Below are 18,058 nucleotides of genomic sequence, written 5' to 3' on the forward strand. Positions count from 1 at the left end.
TGAAGCATATGTGGTCACAATGCTGAACTCGTTGATGGGCGCGGGTGCCTTCCCAAGGCCCCTGGAGCTGGATGGGGCCCACCGAGTCCTGGCGAGGAGGCCCAAGTCTAACGAGCCGCCACAGGCGGTATTGGTGCGGTTCCACCGCTTGGTGGACAGGGAGTGTGTCCTAAGATGGGCAAAAAAGGAGCGGAGCAGCAGGTGGGAGAATGCAGAGGTCCGTATATACCAGGACTAGAGCGCGGAGGTGGCCAAGAAGAGGGCCGGGTACAATCAGGCTAAGGTGGTTCTGCATCGGAAGGGGGTGATATTTGGGATGCTGCAGCCGGCGCGACTGTGGGTCACGTTTAAGGACCGGCACCAATACTTTGAGATGACGGAGGAGAGGACGAAGGCGTGGACCTTTATTCAGGCCGAAAAGTTGGACATGGACTGAGGGTCGGTTGTGAGGGGAGGTCGCGGGGGGCTACTGTGGTTACTGTGCTTTGGGAGATGTTGGGGGATGTTCTATTCTGTTCTGTATTGTTTCCTTGGGTGCTGGGTGGGGTAGGGTGAAATGGTTCGAAGTGGGGGTTTTGTGAGAGTGTGGGCGTCGGTGGTTGGAAGGATGGGGTCCAGTTGGGGGGAGGGGAGATGGGAGGCCCGAGCTTGGGGAGCTGGGATTAGGCCGCAAAAGAGAGATGCGCCAGAGAGGGCGGGGCCGGTTTGATGGAAAGCGCGGGCTTTTTCCCACGCTAGGGAAGGAAGGGGGCAGGGCCGGGGGGGGGAAGGGCGGTGTTGGAGAGGAGCGCCCACTAATGGACAGGAGGGGGGGGCTACCACACTGGGGGGTCGATGGAGTGGCCGGAGTTAGCAGGAGTCAGCTGACTTACGGGAGTGCTATGGGGGGAGCACGCAGCTAGGGGGGGACCAAGCTGGGGTGGGGGGGGGGGGGGGAACTGTGTTGCTGCTGCATTGGCCAAAGGTGAGCTGGAGCTTGGAGAGAGAGTCGGGGCGGGGGTCTGCCGCTGGGGGAATGGAGAGTGCGGGAGGCACGGGCACGTGGCTGGCCTAGAAAAGGGGATGGCTAATCGGCAGAGGGTGGGGGGGGCGGGGGGGGGGCGAGAAGCCCCCTGATCCGGCTGATAACTTGGAATGTGAGAGGCCTGAACAGGCCGGTCAAGAGGGCCCGTGTGTTCGCGTACCTGAAGGGACTGAAGGCAGATGTGGTTATGCTCCAGGAGACGCATTTGAGGGTGGCAGATCAGGTTAGGCTGAGAAAGGGGTGGTTTTCCACTCGGGTTTGGATGCAAATAATCGAGGGGTGGCGATTTTGGTGGGGAAGCGGGTGTCGTTTGAGACGCTGAACATCGTGGCAGACAATGGAGGTAGGTATGTGATGGTGAGCGGTAAGCTGCAGGGGGTGCGGGTGGTATTAGTAAATGTATATGCCCCAAATTGGGACGATGCCGGATTTATGCGGCGCATGTAGGGCCGGATTCCGGACCTGGAGGCAGGGAGCTTGATAACGGGGGGGACCTCTACACGGAACTGGATCCAGCATTGGACCGCTCCAGGTCCAGGACGGGTAAGAGGCCGGCAGCGGCCAAGGTGCTGAGGGGGTTTATGGACCAGATGGGAGGCGTGGACCCATGGAGGTTTGTCAGGCCGGCGGCCAGGGAATTTTATTTTTTTCCCACGTCCATAAATTCTACTCCCGGATAGACTTCTTTGTTATGAGCAGGGCACTAATTCCGAGGGTGGAGGGCACGGAGTATTCGGCCATAGCCACCTTAGACCATGCCCCGCATTGGGTGGAGCTGGAGCTAGGGGAGGAGAGAGACCAGCGCCCGCTGTGGCGCCTGGATGTGGGCTTTCTGGCGGATGAGGAGGTGAGCGGGCGGATCCGGGGGTGAATTGAAAGCTATCTAGAGGCTAATGATAATGGGGAGGTGCAGGTGGGGGTGGTCTGGGAGGCACTGAAGGCGGTGATTAGGGGAGAGCTAATCTCCACTAGGGCCCACAAAGAGGAGAGAGAGGGAGAGATTTTAAGGGTGGATAGGAGGTATGCAGAGGTCCCCGAGGAGGGACTACTCAAGGAGCTACGAAGCCTCCAGGCCGAGTTTGACCTGTTGACCACCAAGAAGGCAGAGGTGCAGTGGAGGAAAGCGCAAGGGGCGGTGTATGAGTACGGGGAGAAAGCTAGCCAGATGTTGGCACACCAGCTTCGGAAGTGGGAGGCAGCGAGGGAGATTGGGGGAGTTAGGGATAAAGGGGGGAACACGGTGCGGAGTGCGGTGGGAATAAATGGGGTATTTAGAGACTTTTATGAGCGGCTGTATAGGTCTGAGCCCCCGATGGAGGAGGGTGGATGCGTCGATTTTTGGATCGACTGAGGTTCCCGAGGGTGGAGGAGGAGCAGGTGGCTGGGCTTGGGGCTGGAGGAGCTGACTAAGAGGCTGGGGAGTATGCAGGCGGGGAAGGCACCGGGGCCAGATGGGTTCCCGGTGGAATTTTACCGGAAGTACATGGACCTGCTCGGCCCTCTATTAGTGAGGACTTACAATGAGGCGAGGAAGGGGGGTTCCTACCCCCGACGATGTCCAGGGCGCTGATCTCGCTGATCTTGAAGCGGGACAAGGACCCATTACAGTGTGGGTCGTATAGGCCAATCTCTCTCCTCAACGTGGACGCGAAGCTGTTAGCGAAGGTGTTGGCTACCAGAATTGAGGACTGTGTCCCGGGGGTGATTCACGAGGACCAGGCGGGTTTTGTTAAGGGAAGGCAGCTGAATACCAATGGGCGGAGACTCCTTAACGTAATCATGATGCCTACAGTGGAGTGGGGGGTGGAGATAGTGGCGGCGATGGACGTGGAGAAGGCCTTCGATAGGGTGGAGTGGGGGTAACTCTGGGAAGTGTTGAGGAGGTTTGGGTTTCGGGGAGGGGTTCATTAGTTGGGTTAGGCGACTTTACGAAGCCCCGGTGGCGAGTGTGGCCACGATTCGGAGGAGGTCTGAATACCTTTGGTTGTACCGGGGGACGAGGCAGGGGTGCCCCCTATCCCCCTTGCTATTTGCATTGGCAATTGAGCCTTTGGCTATGGCTCTAAGGGAGTCCAGGAACTGGAGGGGGCTGGTCCGGGGGGGAGGGGGAACACCGGGTATCGCTGTATGCAGACGACCTGTTACTGTATGTGGTGGACCCGGTGGGGGGGATGCCAGAGGTGATGCGGATCCTCAGGTGGAGACTTTTCCAGGTATAAGCTCAATGTGGGGAGGAGTGAGCTCTTTGTGGTACACCCAGGGGACCAGGGAAGGGGGATAGACGAGCTTCCACTGAAGAGGGTGGAAAGGAGTTTTTGGTACCTGGGGATCCAGGTGGCCAGGAGCTGGGGGGCCCTACACAAATTCAACTTGATGAGGCTGGTGGCGCAGATGGAGGAGGAGTCTAAAAGGTGGGATATGCTGCCACTCTCCTTGGCGGGTAGGGTACAGTCGGTGAAGATGACGGTGCTCCCGAGGTTCCTTTTTATATTCCAGTGCCTCCCCATCCTGATCCCTAAGGCCTTTTTGAAGCGGGTCAATCGGAGCATCATGGGATTCGTGTGGGCGAAAAAGACCCCGAGGGTGAGAAGGGTGTTTCTGGAGCGGAGTAGGGACAGAGGAGGGTTAGCGCTACCTAATCTGTGTGGGTATTACTGGGCTGCCAATGTGACGATGATACGCAAGTGGGTAATGGAGGGGGAGGGGGCGGTGTGGAAGAGGCTGGAGATGGCATCCTGTGTGGGCACGAGTCTGGGAGCGCTGGTGACAGCACCGCTGCCGCTCCCGCCGACAAGGTACACCACAAGTCTGGTGGTGGCGGGGACTTTGAAATTTGGGGGCAGTGGAGGCGCCACAGGGATGAGGTAGAGGCTTCGGTTTGGTCCCCGATCCGGGAGAACCATCGGTTCGTCCCGGGGAGAATGGATGGAGGGTTCCTGAGCTGGCACAGGGCAGGAATTAGAAGGATGGGGGACCTGTTTTTAGATGGGACGTTTGCGAGCCTTGGGGCGCTGGAGGAAAAATTTGGGCTTCCCGCCGGAAATGCCTTCAGGTACATGCAGGTAAGGGCGTTTGTAAGACGGCAGGTGAGGGAGTTCCCGCTGCTTCCAGCACTCAGGATCCAGGATAGGGTGCTCTCGGGGGTGTGGGTTGGAGAGGGCAGGGTCTCGGCGATCTACCAGGTGATGCAGGGGGAGGAGGAGACCTCGATGGAGGAGCTAAAGAGTAAATGGGAGGAGGAGCTTGGGGAGGAGATAGACGAGGGTATGTGGGCGGACGCCCTAGGTAGGGTTAATTCTTCCTCCTCTTGCGCCAGGCTTAACCTGATACAATTTAAGGTTCTTTACAGAGCGCATATGACAGGGGCGAGGCTGAGCAGGTTCTTTGGGGTGGAAGACAGGTGTGGGAGGTGCTCAGGGAACCCAGCAAATCATACCCATATGTTCTGGGCGTGCCTGGCGCTGGATGGGTTCTGGAGGGGTGTTGCGAGGACGGTGTCTAAGGTGGTGAACACCCGGGTTAAGCCGAGCTGGGGGTTAGCACTATTTGGGGTATCGGACGAGCCGGGAGTGCAGGAGGCGAAAGAGGCCGGTATTCTGGCCTTTGCCAGAATAGCCCGGCGGAGTGTTCTGCTACAGTGGAAGGATGCGAGGCCCCCGAGCGTGGAAACCTGGATCAGCAACATGGCAGGGTTCATTAAATTGGAGAGGGTAATATTTGCCTTGAGAGGGTCTGTGCAAGGGTTCTTCAGGCGGTGGCAACCGTTCCTAGACTTTCTAGCGGGGCGTTAGGAGGTGGTCAGCAGCAGCAGCAACCCAGAGGTGGGGGGGGAGGGGGGGTGTACTTTGTGTTTTCTACTGTGTTTATTATTGCTTAATGGGGGGTTTGTATCTTGGGGGAATTTGTGATGTAGTTGTAAGATGTTTATTTATGTGTTCTTTGTTTTTCTTTTTTCTGTAAGGGGGGAGTTTGTTGAAAATATGTAAAAATTTTAATAAAAATATTTCTAAAAAAAAAAGGGACAATTTAGCGTGGCCAATCCACCTAACCTGCACATCTTTGGGTTGTGGGGGTGAAACCCACTCAGACACGGGCTGAATGTGCAAACTCCACACGGACAGTGACCCAAGGCCGGGATTTGAACCCGGGTCCTCTGCGCTGCAGTCCCAGTGCTAACCACTGTGTCACATGCCTCCCCGTGGACGAGGATAAGAGTGGTCCTAGAGTGAATGTGCTAAATTGGGGGAAGGCCAATATTAACAATAATAACAATATTAGGTGGGAACTGAAGAACCTAGATTGGGGGCGATGTTTGAGGGTAAATCAACATCTGACATGTGGGAGGCTTTCAAATGCCAGTTGAAAGGAATTCAGTACCGGCATGTTCCTGTGAGGAAGTAGGATAAATACGGCAAATTTCGGGAACCTTGGATACCGAGAGACATTGTAAGCCTCGTCAAAAAGAAAAAGGAGGCATTTGTCAGGGCTGGAAGGCTGGGAACAGACAAAGTCTGTGTGGAATATAAGGAAAGTAGGAAGGAACTTAAGCAAGGAGTCAGGAGGGCTAAAAGGGGTCGCAAAAAGTCATTGGCAAATAGGGTTAAGGAAAATCCCAAGGCTTTTTACACGTAAATAAAAAGCAAGAGGGTAGCCAGGGAAAGAGTTGGCCCACTGAAGGACAGGGGAGGGAATCTACGTGTGGAGCCAGAGGAAATGGGTGAGGTACTAAATGAGTACTTTGCATCAGTATTCACCAAAGAGAAGGAATTGGTGGATGTTGAGTCTGGAGAAGTGTGTGTAGGTAGCCTGGGTCACATTGAGATCCAAAAAGACGAGGTGTTGGGTGTCTTGAAAAATATTAAGGTAGATAAATCCCCAGGGCCTGATGGGATCTACCCCAGAATACTGAAGTAGGCAAGAGAGGACATTGCTGAGGCCTTGACAGAAATCTTTGGATACTCACAGTATTCAGGTGATGTCCCGGAGGACTGGAGAATAGCCAATGTTGTTCCTTTGTTTAAGAAAGGTAGCAAGGATAATCCAGGGAACTACAGGCCGGTGAGCCTCACATCAGTGGTAGGGAAATTACTGGAGAGAATTCTTCGAGACAGGATCTACTCCCACTTGGAAGCAAGTGGACGTATTAGCAAGAGGCAGCACGATTTTGTGAAGGGGAGGTCGGGTCTCACGATGGAGTTTTTCGAGGAGGTCGCAAAAATGATTGATGCAGGTAGGGCAGTGGATGTTGTCTATATGGACTTCAGTAAGGCCTTTGACAAGGTCCCCCATGGCAGACTGGTACAAAAGGTGAAGTCACACAGGACCAGCGGTGAGCTGGCAAGATGGATACAGAATTGGCTAGGTCATAGAAGGCAGAGAGTAGCAATGGAAGGATGCTTTTATGATTGGAGGGCTGTGACTAGTGGTGTTCCGCAGGGAGCAATGCTGGGACCTTTGCTGTTCGTAGTATATATAAATGATTTGGAGGGAAATGTAACTGGTCTGATTAGTAAGTTTGCGGATGACACAAAGGTTGGTGGAATTGCGGATAGCGATGAGGACTGTCTAAGGATACAGCAGGATTTAGATTGTTTGGAGACTTGGGCGGAGAGATGGCAGATGGAGTTTAATCCGGACAAATGTGAGGTAATGCACTTTGGAAGGTCTAATACAGGTAAGGAATATACAGTGAATGGTAGAACCCTCAAGAGCATTGACAGTCAGAGAGATCTAGGTGTACAGGCCCACAGGTCACTGAAAGGGGCAACACAGGATTTCCAGTGGCGGCCAAGACCTGCTAGGTCACGCGTTCACGGCAGCTCCCGCCGAGGTCAGTATTTCGGGCCGCTGAATGGGACGGCAGCGGCATCTGGAGGCTGAGACCGGTGTGGGAACGGGTGCGGGAGAGGTTCCCCCCGGTGCTGCATGGAGAGAACGAGGAGTGGGACCGGCAGATGCGCAAACGCGGGGAAGAAGGTTGAGAAGTTCCGGGAAGACAAAATGGCAGCCGGAGAAGATCAGGAGGTGTGGGCCCAGTGGGCCAAAGGACAACAAGAATTCTTAAAAAGCTGCTTTATGGAGCTTAAAACAGAGATGTTGGCCTCCATGGAGAAGATTGTGGTGGCCCAGAAGGCGCAGGAGAAGGAGATCAAGGAGGTAAGGAGGAAGGTGGCGGAGAATGAGGACGAGATCCTGGGCCTGGCGGTGAAGGTGGAGGCGCACGAGGCGCTACATAAAAGATGGCCAGAGAGGCTAGATGACCTTGAGTACAGGTCTCGGAGCCATAATCTGCGGATCCTGGGCCTTCCCGAAGGAGGGATGGGGGCGGACGCGAACACGTACGTGACCACGATGTTAGGGACGCTGATGGGCGCGGGGTCCTTCCCGCAGCCCTTGGAGATGGATGGGGCGCACAGGGTCCTCGCCAGAAAGCCGAGGGTGAACGAGCCACAAAGGGCGATGGTGATACGGTTTCATCGTTTGACAGACCGGGAGCGAGTCCTGCGGTGGGCGAAGAAAGAGCAGAGCAGTAAGTGGGAGAACGGCGAGATCCGCATCGACCAGGACTTGGGAGCTGAGTTGGCGAGGAGGCGTGTGGGGTTCAACCGGGCTAAGGCGGTCCTCCACAGCAAAGGGGTGAAGTTTGGGCTCCTTCATCCGGCGAGACTCTGGGTAACATACCAGGACAGGCACCATTACTTTGATACACCGGATGAGGCGTGGTCGTTCATCAGGCACGAGAAGCTGGACCTGAACTAAGGGACAGTTGTATGGGGTTGAAATGTGCGGGATGGGGTGGACCGGGGGTAAGATGTCGGGTAAAGCATAAGATTATTTGCTTGTCTGCTCCAGTTTGGTTGGTGGTTTTGTTGTTTGTTTTGTTTTTCAGGGGTTTGGTTTTAGGGGGCGGGAAACGCCCGGGATGGGTTGTCCGGCTCACGGGAAGGTCCCAGTTGGCGCTTGCCCCTCTACCCTGTGGGGGAGCGGGGGGGTTGGGTGGCCCGAAGGAGGCAACATGTTGGGTAGGCATATAGGGGCGGGAGCGGCTGGGGTCAGCATGGGTGAGCTGACTCATGGAAGTATAGTGGGGGGGAAATCAGAGCTAAGCGGATGCTTGGCAGGGGTGCGGGGGGTTGCGGGGGGAAGGGGTGCTGCTGTGCTGACTGAAGGGGAGCCAGGTGAGGGGAATGGATGGAGAGTCGGGCTGGGGGGAGGGCTGGAATCGGGAGGCGGGGGCACGTGGCTGGCCAAAAAAGGGAGATGGTTAGTCGGCAGGATGGGGGGGTGGCCAACCCCCCGACCAGGCTGATCACGTGGAACGTGAGGGGCCTGAATGGGCCGGTCAAGAGGTCCCACATGTTCTCGCATTTAAAGGGGTTGAAGGCGGACGTGGCCATTTTGCAAGAGACGCACTTAAAGCTTGCGGACCAGACGAGGCTAAGAAAAGGATGGGTGGGACAGATGTTTCACTCGGGGTTAGACTCAAAGACCAAAGGGATGGCAATTTTGGTTAGTAAATGAGTGGCATTTGAGACGGGGAGTATCGTGGCGGACAAGGGGGGCAGGTACATAATGGTGAGTGGCAAGCTGCAGGGGACCCGGGTGGTGCTAGTGAATGTGTATGCCCCAAACTGGGACGATGCGGACTTCATCAGGCGCATGTTGGGTAGGATCCCGGACTTGTCGTAACCAGATTATGGGAGGGGACTTTGATACGGTCTTGGACCCGATTTTGGACCGTTCCAAGTCCAGGTCGGGAAAGAGGCCGGCGGCGGCCAGGGCCCTGTGGGAGTTCATGGGCCAAATGGGGGGATGTGGACCCGTGGAGGTTTGCGCGGCCAAGGGCGAACGAGTTCTCCTTTTTCTCCCACGTCCATAAAGTCTATTCGCGGATAGACTTCTTTGTGTTGAGTAGGGCACCGATCCCGAGGGTGAATGGGGTTGAATACTCGGCCATTGCGGTCTTGGACCATGCCCCGCACTGGGTGGACCTGTGGCTGGGGGCGGAGTGGGGTCAGCGCCCTCTCTGGAGACTGGATGTGGGGCTGCTGGCAGATGAGGAGGTGTGTGGGCGGATAGGGAGGAGCATTGAGAACTATGTGGGAGCGAATGACACAGGAGAGATAACAGTGGCCGTGGTGTGGGAGGCTTTGAAGGCGGTCGTTAGGGGAGATTTAATCTCCATCAGGTTCCACAGAGAGAAGAAGGAGAGGGCGGTGAGGGAGAAGCTGGTGGGAGAGATACTCTGGGTAGACAGGAGATACGCGGAGGCCCCAGAGGGGGGGCTGTTGAATGAATGCCGGAAACTTCAGGCGGAATTCGACTTGCTGACCACGGGGAAGGCGGAGGCGCAGTTAAGGAAAGTGAAAGGGGCAGTCTATGAGTATGGGGAGAAAATGTGTAGGATGCCGGGCAAGAGGGAGGTGGCTAGAGAGATTGGGGGAGTGCGAGATAAGGAGGGCAACATGCGCTGAGCCCAGAGAGGGTCAATTAAGTCTTCAGGGAGTTCTATGTGAAGTTATACGAGTCGGAACCCCCTGGGGAGGGGGAAGGGATGAGGCAGTTTAGGACTGGTTGAGGGTCCCGAGGGTGGAAGTGGAGCAGGTAGAGGGATTGGGGGCCCCAATTGAGTTGGAGGAGGTAGTCAGGGGGATGGCAAGCATGCAGTCGGGCAAGGCCCCAGGTCCGGACGGCGTCCCTGTAGAATCTTATAAGAAGTTCTCGGAGCTACTGAGCCCGCTCCTGCTAAGAACCTTCAATGAGGCAAAGGAGAGAGGGACCCTCCCTCCGACGATGTCGCAGGCATTGGTTTCGCTTATCTTGAAGAAAGAGAGGGATCCGCTTCAGTGTGGGTCCTACAGGCCGATATCGCTCCTGAATGTAGACGCCAAACTGTTGGCAAATATTCTGGCCACCAGAATAGAGGACTGTGTCCCGAGAGTGATTGGCGAGGACCAGACAGGTTTCGTTAAGGGCAGGCAGCTGAACACGAATGTGAGGAGGCTCCTGAATATTATCATGATGCCCTCGGAGGGGCAGATGCGGAAGTGGTGGCTGCAATGGACGCGGAGAAGGCCTTTGACAGGGTGGAGGGGGAGTATCTGTGGGAGGCGTTAGGCAGGTTTGGATTCGGTGTGGGATTCATAGGGTGGGTCAAGCTGCTGTATCAGGCCCCTGTAGCGAGTGTGTCCATGAACCGGCTAAGGTCGGAGTATTTCAGGCTGCACCGGGGGACGAGACAGGGGTGTCCCCTGTCCCCGTTGCTGTTTGCCCTGGCAACTGAGCCGTTGGCCATTGCACTCAGGACTTCAAGGGATTGGAGGGGCTGGTGCATGGCGGGGAGGAGCACCGGGTCTCCCTCGACGCGGATGACCTGTTGTTGCACATTTCGGACCCACTAGAGGGGATGGGGGTGGTCATGCAGATCCTAAGGGACTTTGGGAGCTTCTCGGGGTATAAATGGAATGTGGGGAAGAGTGAGCTGTTCGTGGTCCACGGTAGGGGCCAGGAGGAGAGACTGAGGGAGCTCCCGCTCAAGATAGTGGAAAGGAGCTTTCGCTACTTGGGGATACAAGTGGCCAGGAACTGGGATGCCCTGCACAGGCTCAACTTAACCCGGCTCGTGGAGCAGATGGAGGGAGAGTTTAAAAGGTGGGATATGCTCCCGCTTTCCCTGACGGGACGGGTGCAGACTGTGAAGATGACGGTTCTCCCCAGGTTCCTCTTCGTCTTTCAGTGCCTCCCCATTTTCATCCCCAAGTCCTTTTTTAAGCGGGTGAATCGGATTGTTACGGGATATGTGTGGACGAATAAAACCCGCGAGTTAAAAGGGAGCATTCTTGGAGCGTAGCCGGGGGCGGGGCAGGGGTGGGAGGACTGGCTCTGCCGAACTTCTGCAGCTATTATTGGGCAGCCAATGTGGCCATGATTAGGAAGTGGATGATGGAGGAGGGGGCGGCATGGGGGCGGCTGGAAGCGGCGTCATGCAAAGGCACCAGCCTAGGGGCACTAGTCACGGCTCCGCTGCCGTTCTCACCGGCGCGATACACCACAAGTCCGGTGGTGGCAGCGGCACTGAGGATTTGAGGGCAGTGGAGGAGACACAGGCAGGAGGAGGGGGCCTCGGTGTGGACCCTGACACTGAATAACCATAGATTTGTTCCAGGTAGGATGGATGGTGGGTTCCAAGGCTGGTATAGGGCAGGTATTAGGAGGATGGGGGACCTGTTTATAGACGGGACTTTCCCTAGCATGCAGGCGCTGGAGGTGAGGTTCGGCCTGCCCCTGGGGAATGCGTTCAGGTACCTCCAGGTTCGTACTTTCTTAGAAAACAGGTGGGGTCATTTCCGCTGCTGCCCCCGCGTAGGATCCAGGACAGGGTGGTGTCTGGCATCTGGGAAGGGGAGGGGAAGGTGTCGGACATATATCAGGAGCTGCAGGAGGTGGAGGAAGCCTCAGTGGAGGAGTTGAAGGGCAAGTGGGAGGAGGAGCTGGGTGAGGAGCTGGATGAGGGCCTGTGGGCCGATGCCCTGGGCAGGGTGAACTCCTCATCATCATGTGCCAGGCTCAGCTTAATTCAGTTTAAGGTGATGCATCGGACGCATATAACGGCAGCAAGAATGAGTACGGTTTTTGGGGTGGAGGACAGGTGCCCGAGGTGTGCGGGTAGTCCGGCGAACCATGCCCGTATGTTTTGGGCATGCCCAGCGCTTAAAGGATTCTGGCAGGGGTTTGTGAGGGTGATGTCTAGGATTTTGGACATTCAGGTGAAGGCGAGCCCAACATATTTGGGGTGGCGGAGGATCCGGGAGTGCAGGAAGCGAAAGAGGCCGAGGTACTGGCCTTTGCCTCCCTGGTAGCCCGGAGACGGATCTTGTTAATGTGGAGGGACTCGAAACCCCCGAGTGTGGAGACCTGGGTTAGCGATATGGCGGGGTTCCTCAGCCTGGAGCGAATAAAGTTCACCTTGAGAGGGTCCTTGATGGGGTTCTCCCGGCGGTGGCAACCTTTCCGTGGCTTTCTAGGGGAGCAGTAATTGTCAGCAGCAGCAGGGAAAGGTTGAGAGGAGATGTTTGACGCAAGTTTTTACACAGAGGGTAGTTGGTGCCTGGAACTCGCTGCCGGAGGAGATGGTGGAAGCAGGGATGACAGTGACGTTTAAGAGGCATCTTGACAAATACATGAGTAGGATGGAAATAGAGGGATACGGACCCCGGAAGTGTAGAAGATTTTAGTTTAGATGGGCAGCATGGTCGGTGCAGGCTTGGAGGGCCTCAGGGCCTGTTCCTGTGCTGTACTTTTCTTTGTTCTTTTGTACCCTGCACCTCTTTGGGTTGTGGGGGTTAGACCCACGCAGACATGGGGAGAATGTGCAAACTCCACAAGGACAGTGACCCGGGGCCATGATCAAACCCGGGTCCTCAGCGCTCTGAGGCAGCAGTGAACGGAGGAGCATTTTCAATCAAAATGTGACACCAAACCACCAGAGATGGTGTTTGTCTCTGTACGTGACTTAAAACAGGGATTTCTGCCGTTTCTCCAACCAAAAGACGCAACACAATCCAGACTTTTCGTTGCAACATCATAGACAGATCAACATAGAGTGACACTTGGTGTTCATATTTGAGACTTTGTGTAACATAAGAGAGCCCATTAAAATTTTTGGAAAATTTGATTTGGAAAGCCGGAGTTGGACTGGGGTGGGCACAGTAAGAAGTCTTACAACACCAGGTTAACGTCCAACAGGTTTGTTTGTAATCACTAGCTTTCGGTGCGCACCTCCTTCATCATAGAACATAACAGCGCAGTACAGGCCCTTCGGCCCTCGATGTTGTGGCGACCTGTGAAACTATTCTAAAGCCCATCTACACTATTCCCTTATCGTCCATATGTCTATCCAATGACCATTTGAATGCCCTTAGTGTTGTCGAGTCCACTACTGTTGCAGGCAGGGCATTCCAGGCCCTTACTACTCTTCCACAAACACATATATAGACAAAGTCAATGATGCAAGATACTTTGAATGCGAGTCTTTGCAGGTAATTAAATCTTTACAGGTCCAGATGGTGCGACTGGAGAGAGGGATAATCACAGGTTAAAGAGGTGCGAATTGTTTCAACCCAAGACAGTTGGTAGGATTTTGTAAGCCCAGGCCAGATGGTGGGGGTGGAATGCAGTGCGACATGAATCCAAGTTCCCAGCTGAGGCCGTGCTCATGCATGCGGAACTTGGTTATCAGTTTCTGCTCAGTGATTCTGCGTTGTTGTGCGTCCTGAAGGCAGCCTTGGAGAACGCTTAGCCGAAGATCAGAGGCTGAACGCCCTTGACTGCTGAAGTGTTCCCCGACTGGAAGGGAACATTCCTGCCTGGTGATTGTCGAGCGATGTCCGTTCATCCGTTGTCACAGCGTCTGCATGGTCTTGCCAATGTACCAGGCCTCAGGACATCCTTTCCTGCAGCCTATGAGGTAGACAACGTTGGCCGAGTCCATAAGACAGAGGAGCAGAATTAGGCCACTTGGCACAGCGAGTCTGTACCGCCATTCAATCATGGCTGATATTTTTCTCATCCAAATTCTCCTGCCTTCTCCCAATAACCCCTGATCCCCTTATTAATCAAGAACCTATCGATTTCTGCCTTAAAGACACTCAGTGAATGGCCTCCACAGCCTTCTGCGGCAAAGAGTTCCACAGATTCACCACCCTCTGGCTGAAAAAATTCCTCCTTATCTCTGTTTTAAAGGATCGTCCCTTTAATCTGAGATGGTGTCCTCTGGTTCTAGTTTCTCCTACAAGTGGAAACATCCTCTCCACGTCCACTCTATCCAGGCCTCACAGTATCTCGTATGTTTCAATAAGATCTCCTCTTATCCTTCTAAACTCCAACGAGTACAGACCCAGAGTCCTCAACCGTTCCTCATAAGACAAGTTCTTCATTCCAGGGATCATTCATGTGAACCTCCTCTGGACCCTTTCCAAGGCCAGCACATCCTTCCTTAGATATGGGGCCCAAAAGTGCTCACAATACTCCAAATGGGGTCTGACCAGAGCCTTATACAGCCTCAGAAGTATATCCCTGGTATTGTATTCTGGCCCTCTTGACATGAATGCTAACATTGCATTTGCCTTCTTAACTGCCGACTGAACATGCACATTAACCTTAAGAGAATCGTGAACAAGGACTCCCAATTCCCTTTGTGCTTCTGCTTTCCGAAGCATTTCCCCATTTAGAAAATAGTCTATGCCTACATTCCTCCTTCCAAAGTGCATAACCTCATGCTTTTCCACATTGTATTTCATTTGCCACTTCATTGCCCACTCTCCTTGCTTGTCCAAGCCTTCTGCAGCCCCCTTGCTTCCTCAATACTACCTGTCCCTCTACAGATCTTTGGATCATCTGCAAATTTAGCAACAGTGCCTTCATCCAGATCATTAATGTATATTGTAAAAAGTTGTAATCCCAGCACAGACCCCGAGGCACAGCACTAGTCACCAGCTGCCATCCTGAAAAAGACCCCTTTATCCCCACTCTTTGCCTTCTGCCAGTCAGCAAATCCTCTCTCCATGCCAGGATCTTACCCTTAACACCTTTTGCGCGAGTATGCACCGCATACCTGGTGGGTGATGCCCTCACGTGTAATCGTGGTATCCATGTCGATGATCTGGCTCAACTTGCCATGGCAGGGTTGTGTGGTGTTGTGGCTGGTGTTCTCCTGAAGGCTGGATAATCTGCTGTAAACTATGGTCTGTTTGAGGTTGCATGGTTGTTTGAAGGCACGTGATGGGGATGGTCTTGGCAAGATGTTTGTCTTCATCGATGATGTGCTGAAAGCTGCGAAGAAGATGTCATAGTTTCGCCAATCTGGGGAAGTACTAGATGACAAAGGATGAAAGATTTGACATGCAGAGTTCATATGCCAATTTAATAATTAGCGTAAGCATTAGAATGCAGAATATTTACAGCACAGAGAAGCCATCACAGTGGCAAAAATGTCACCGGAATTGTTTTACTCCCTTCACATTAAAATGAAAGTTTCCAGAAATGCACAGTGAGAATTGAACTGAAAAATCTGCTTTTAGTTACAACAAGCCCCACCAGAGGCAGGGCATCAAAAAATTAATTAAAACCCTGAGTGTTCCTCTCCACGGAAATCTTTAGTAAAAGGCGAAAGATTTATACGATCTGAAGAGAAACCAGAGTACTAACATTCACAGCAAATTACTCGCTACCCACCGCGCACGGAGCTCTTTAACATCACACTGACTTAATACACTGCCACTCAACGTCAGCACCAAAGAATAAACTATTTAATTGGTATAGATTTTAATATTTAACTACAACCCGTTAATGTTTACAGAAAGAGGAATATCTCTTAAGCTTTCATACAGAATTTAAGTTATGTAGATTAGTGGGCGGGGCCTATCTGACCACTTCCCGGAGAAGGGGAGCTGCAGATTGTGGGCGCTCTGCTGCTCACGAGGTTATCATTGCTTCTCTCAAACTTTTTATACTTCCCACGTGATTTTAATGCAAGCTCCCATGGTAAGTGAGAGAAAGGAAGTCCAAAGTCTTGTGTAGTGATCGACAGCAATTTCTCGAGGAAGAGGAGAGCAAGGTACTGCACAGGTTGAAATCTGGAATAAGGAAGAAAGTGGGAGAAATATATATTTTTTAAATTTAGAGTACCAAATTCATTTTTTCCAATTAAGGGGCAATTTAGCGTGGACAATCCACCTACCCTGCACATCTTTGTGTTCTGGGGGCGAAACCCACACAAACACGGAGAAAATGCGCTAACTCCACACAGTCAGTGACCCAGAGCCAGGATCGAGCCTGCGACCTCGGCGCCGTGAGGCAGTAGTGCTAACCACTGTGCCACCGTGCTGCCCGTGAAAAACAGAGTTAACAGGCTAGAATTTCACTGAATCGAGATGACTCTTTAAAAATGGCAGGCAGGTCATGATTCTGGGATTTTTTTTTAAATTAGAGACTACCCAATTAATTTTTTCTAATTAAGGGGCAATTTAGTGTGGCCAAACCACCTAACCTGCACATCTTTGGGTTGTGGGGGTGAAACCCACGCAGACAAAGGGAAAATGTGCAAACTCCACACAGACAGTGACTTGGGGCCGAGATCAAACCTGGGTCCTCAGCGCCGTAGGCAGCCACCGTGCTGCCCAAGTCTGCCATCTGTAAGAAGGGGTGAAGTTCAGGGTGCTGTACCTGGCCCGCCTCTGAGTGACCCACAATGGTCGTGAATATTATTTTGGGACACCGGAGGAAGCGATGGAGTTGCTAGAGACAATGGACTGGCAGCAGAAGTAGGATATTGAACTTTGGAGGAGGTGTTTGAGGAGGTTAGTTCTCCCTGTCCCCCTTGCAAGCGAGTTTAGGGTTTGGGGTTTTTTCCTTGGGTGATTGTTTTTTCTTATTTGGCAGTTATTGTTGTAACTTGTTTGTCTCTTTGGCGGGGGGGGGGGCTTTTGGGGAGAACCTTCTTTGTTTTTTTTAATTGCTTCACAAAGGGCTATTTGATGGAATGGTGGAGGGTCGTGTTTGGTGAGTGCATTGGGTTTTGTTTATTTCTGGGTGATATTTCCCTTTTTTTGCCTTTTTTTCTTTCTTCGTTAGTTGTTATTGCCATTTCCACCTAGGGAGTGTGTGAACAGGGTGGGGGGGGAGGGGAATCAGTGTGGGGGGGGGGGTAGGATGTTAGGTGCCATGGGCGGGGGCTGCCAGGCTAGCTGGGCGGGCTAGTTCACAGGAGCACAGTGGGGGGTGAGCAGGCGATCAGTGTGTTAATGGGAGTTGGGGTTGTTGTTTGGTTTGGGGGGAACACTGCTGACAGGGAGGGCGCTTTTGATGGAGGAGGGTTGATGACAATGGACATCCGAGGGCGTGCCTGTAGGGTTGCGTGATGCGGCCTGGAGGCTGGCCCAAAAGGGGATATGGTTGATCGGCCGGGGTGGGTGGTGTGGCGGCGGGGGGGGGGGGGTGGGTGACCAGGCTATTCATATGGAATGCGAGAGGGCTGAATGGGCCGGTCAAGAGGTCCCGCGTGTTTGCACATTTGAGGAGCTTAAAGGCAGATGTGGCATTCTTGCAGGAAACACACCTGAAGATTGGGGATCAGACCAGGCTTAGGAAAGGGTGGGTAGGTCAGGTCTTTCGCTCATGATTAGATTTGAAGACGCAAAGTGTGGCGGTCCTGATAAATAAGCAGGCAGAGTTTGAGGTGGGGAACATAGTAGCAGACTCGGGGGAGGTTCGTTCTGATGAATGGGAAATTGGAGGGAATGCCGGTGGTTTTGATGAATGTTTACGCCCCAAATTAGGACGATGTTGAATTTATGAGGCGCGTGCTGGGGAAGATCCCGGACCTGGACTTGCACTAGCTCATAATGTGGGGGGGGGGGGGGGTTTAACACGATTATGGAACTAAAATTGGATCAGTCGAGTCCAAGGTCGGTATGGGTATCAGCAGTGGCGAAGGAATTTGAGTTTATGAAGCGCATGTGAGAAGTGGACCCATGGAGATTTGGTAGGCCGGGGGCGAAGGAATTTTTGTTCTTCTTCCATGTACAAAGGGTGTACTCCCGGATCGACTATTTTGTGATGGACAGGATGTTGTTGATGGGGGTGGTCGGTTCGGAGTACTTGGCGATTGTGGGGCGAAATTCTCCGGAAACAGCGCGATGTCCGCCGACTGGTGCCCAAAACGGCGCAAATGAGTCGGGCATCGCGCCGCCCCAAATGTGCGTAATGCTCCGCATCTTTGGGGGCCGAGCCCCAACCTTAAGGGGCTAGGCCGGCGCCGGACGAATTTCCACCCCGCCAGCTGGCGGAAAAGGCCTTTGGTGCCCCGCCAGCTGGCGCGGAAATGACATCTCCGGGCGGCGCATGCGCGGGAGCGTCAGCGGCCGCTGACGGTATTCCCGCGCATGCGCAGTGGAGAGAGTCTCTTCCGCCTCCGCCATGGTGGAGACCGTGGCGAAGGCGGAAGGGAAAGAGTGCCCCCACAGCACAGGCCCGCCC

The 18,058-nt window shown here is 53.8% G+C and overlaps 1 long non-coding RNA gene and 1 other non-coding gene across 2 annotated transcripts in view; both read right to left on the reverse strand.

The window, feature by feature from the left end:
- LOC140408804 (uncharacterized) overlaps positions 1 to 15,284 on the reverse strand; it is a 33,763-nt gene extending 18,479 nt beyond the window's left edge. Inside the window, exons 1-2 of the long non-coding RNA XR_011940251.1 lie at positions 15,257 to 15,284; positions 14,637 to 14,895 (exon numbers count right to left, since the gene is read on the reverse strand). This is a non-coding gene — a long non-coding RNA (uncharacterized lncRNA). The remainder of the gene's footprint in view (positions 1 to 14,636; positions 14,896 to 15,256) is intronic.
- On the reverse strand, positions 15,111 to 15,225 carry LOC140430360 (U5 spliceosomal RNA). The gene has a single exon (XR_011949391.1). It is a non-coding gene; the product is annotated as a U5 spliceosomal RNA (small nuclear RNA).
- Positions 15,285 to 18,058: the final 2,774 nt, after the last annotated feature.

This window comes from Scyliorhinus torazame, chromosome 1 (assembly GCF_047496885.1).
Source record: "Scyliorhinus torazame isolate Kashiwa2021f chromosome 1, sScyTor2.1, whole genome shotgun sequence".
NCBI lineage: Eukaryota > Metazoa > Chordata > Chondrichthyes > Carcharhiniformes > Scyliorhinidae > Scyliorhinus > Scyliorhinus torazame.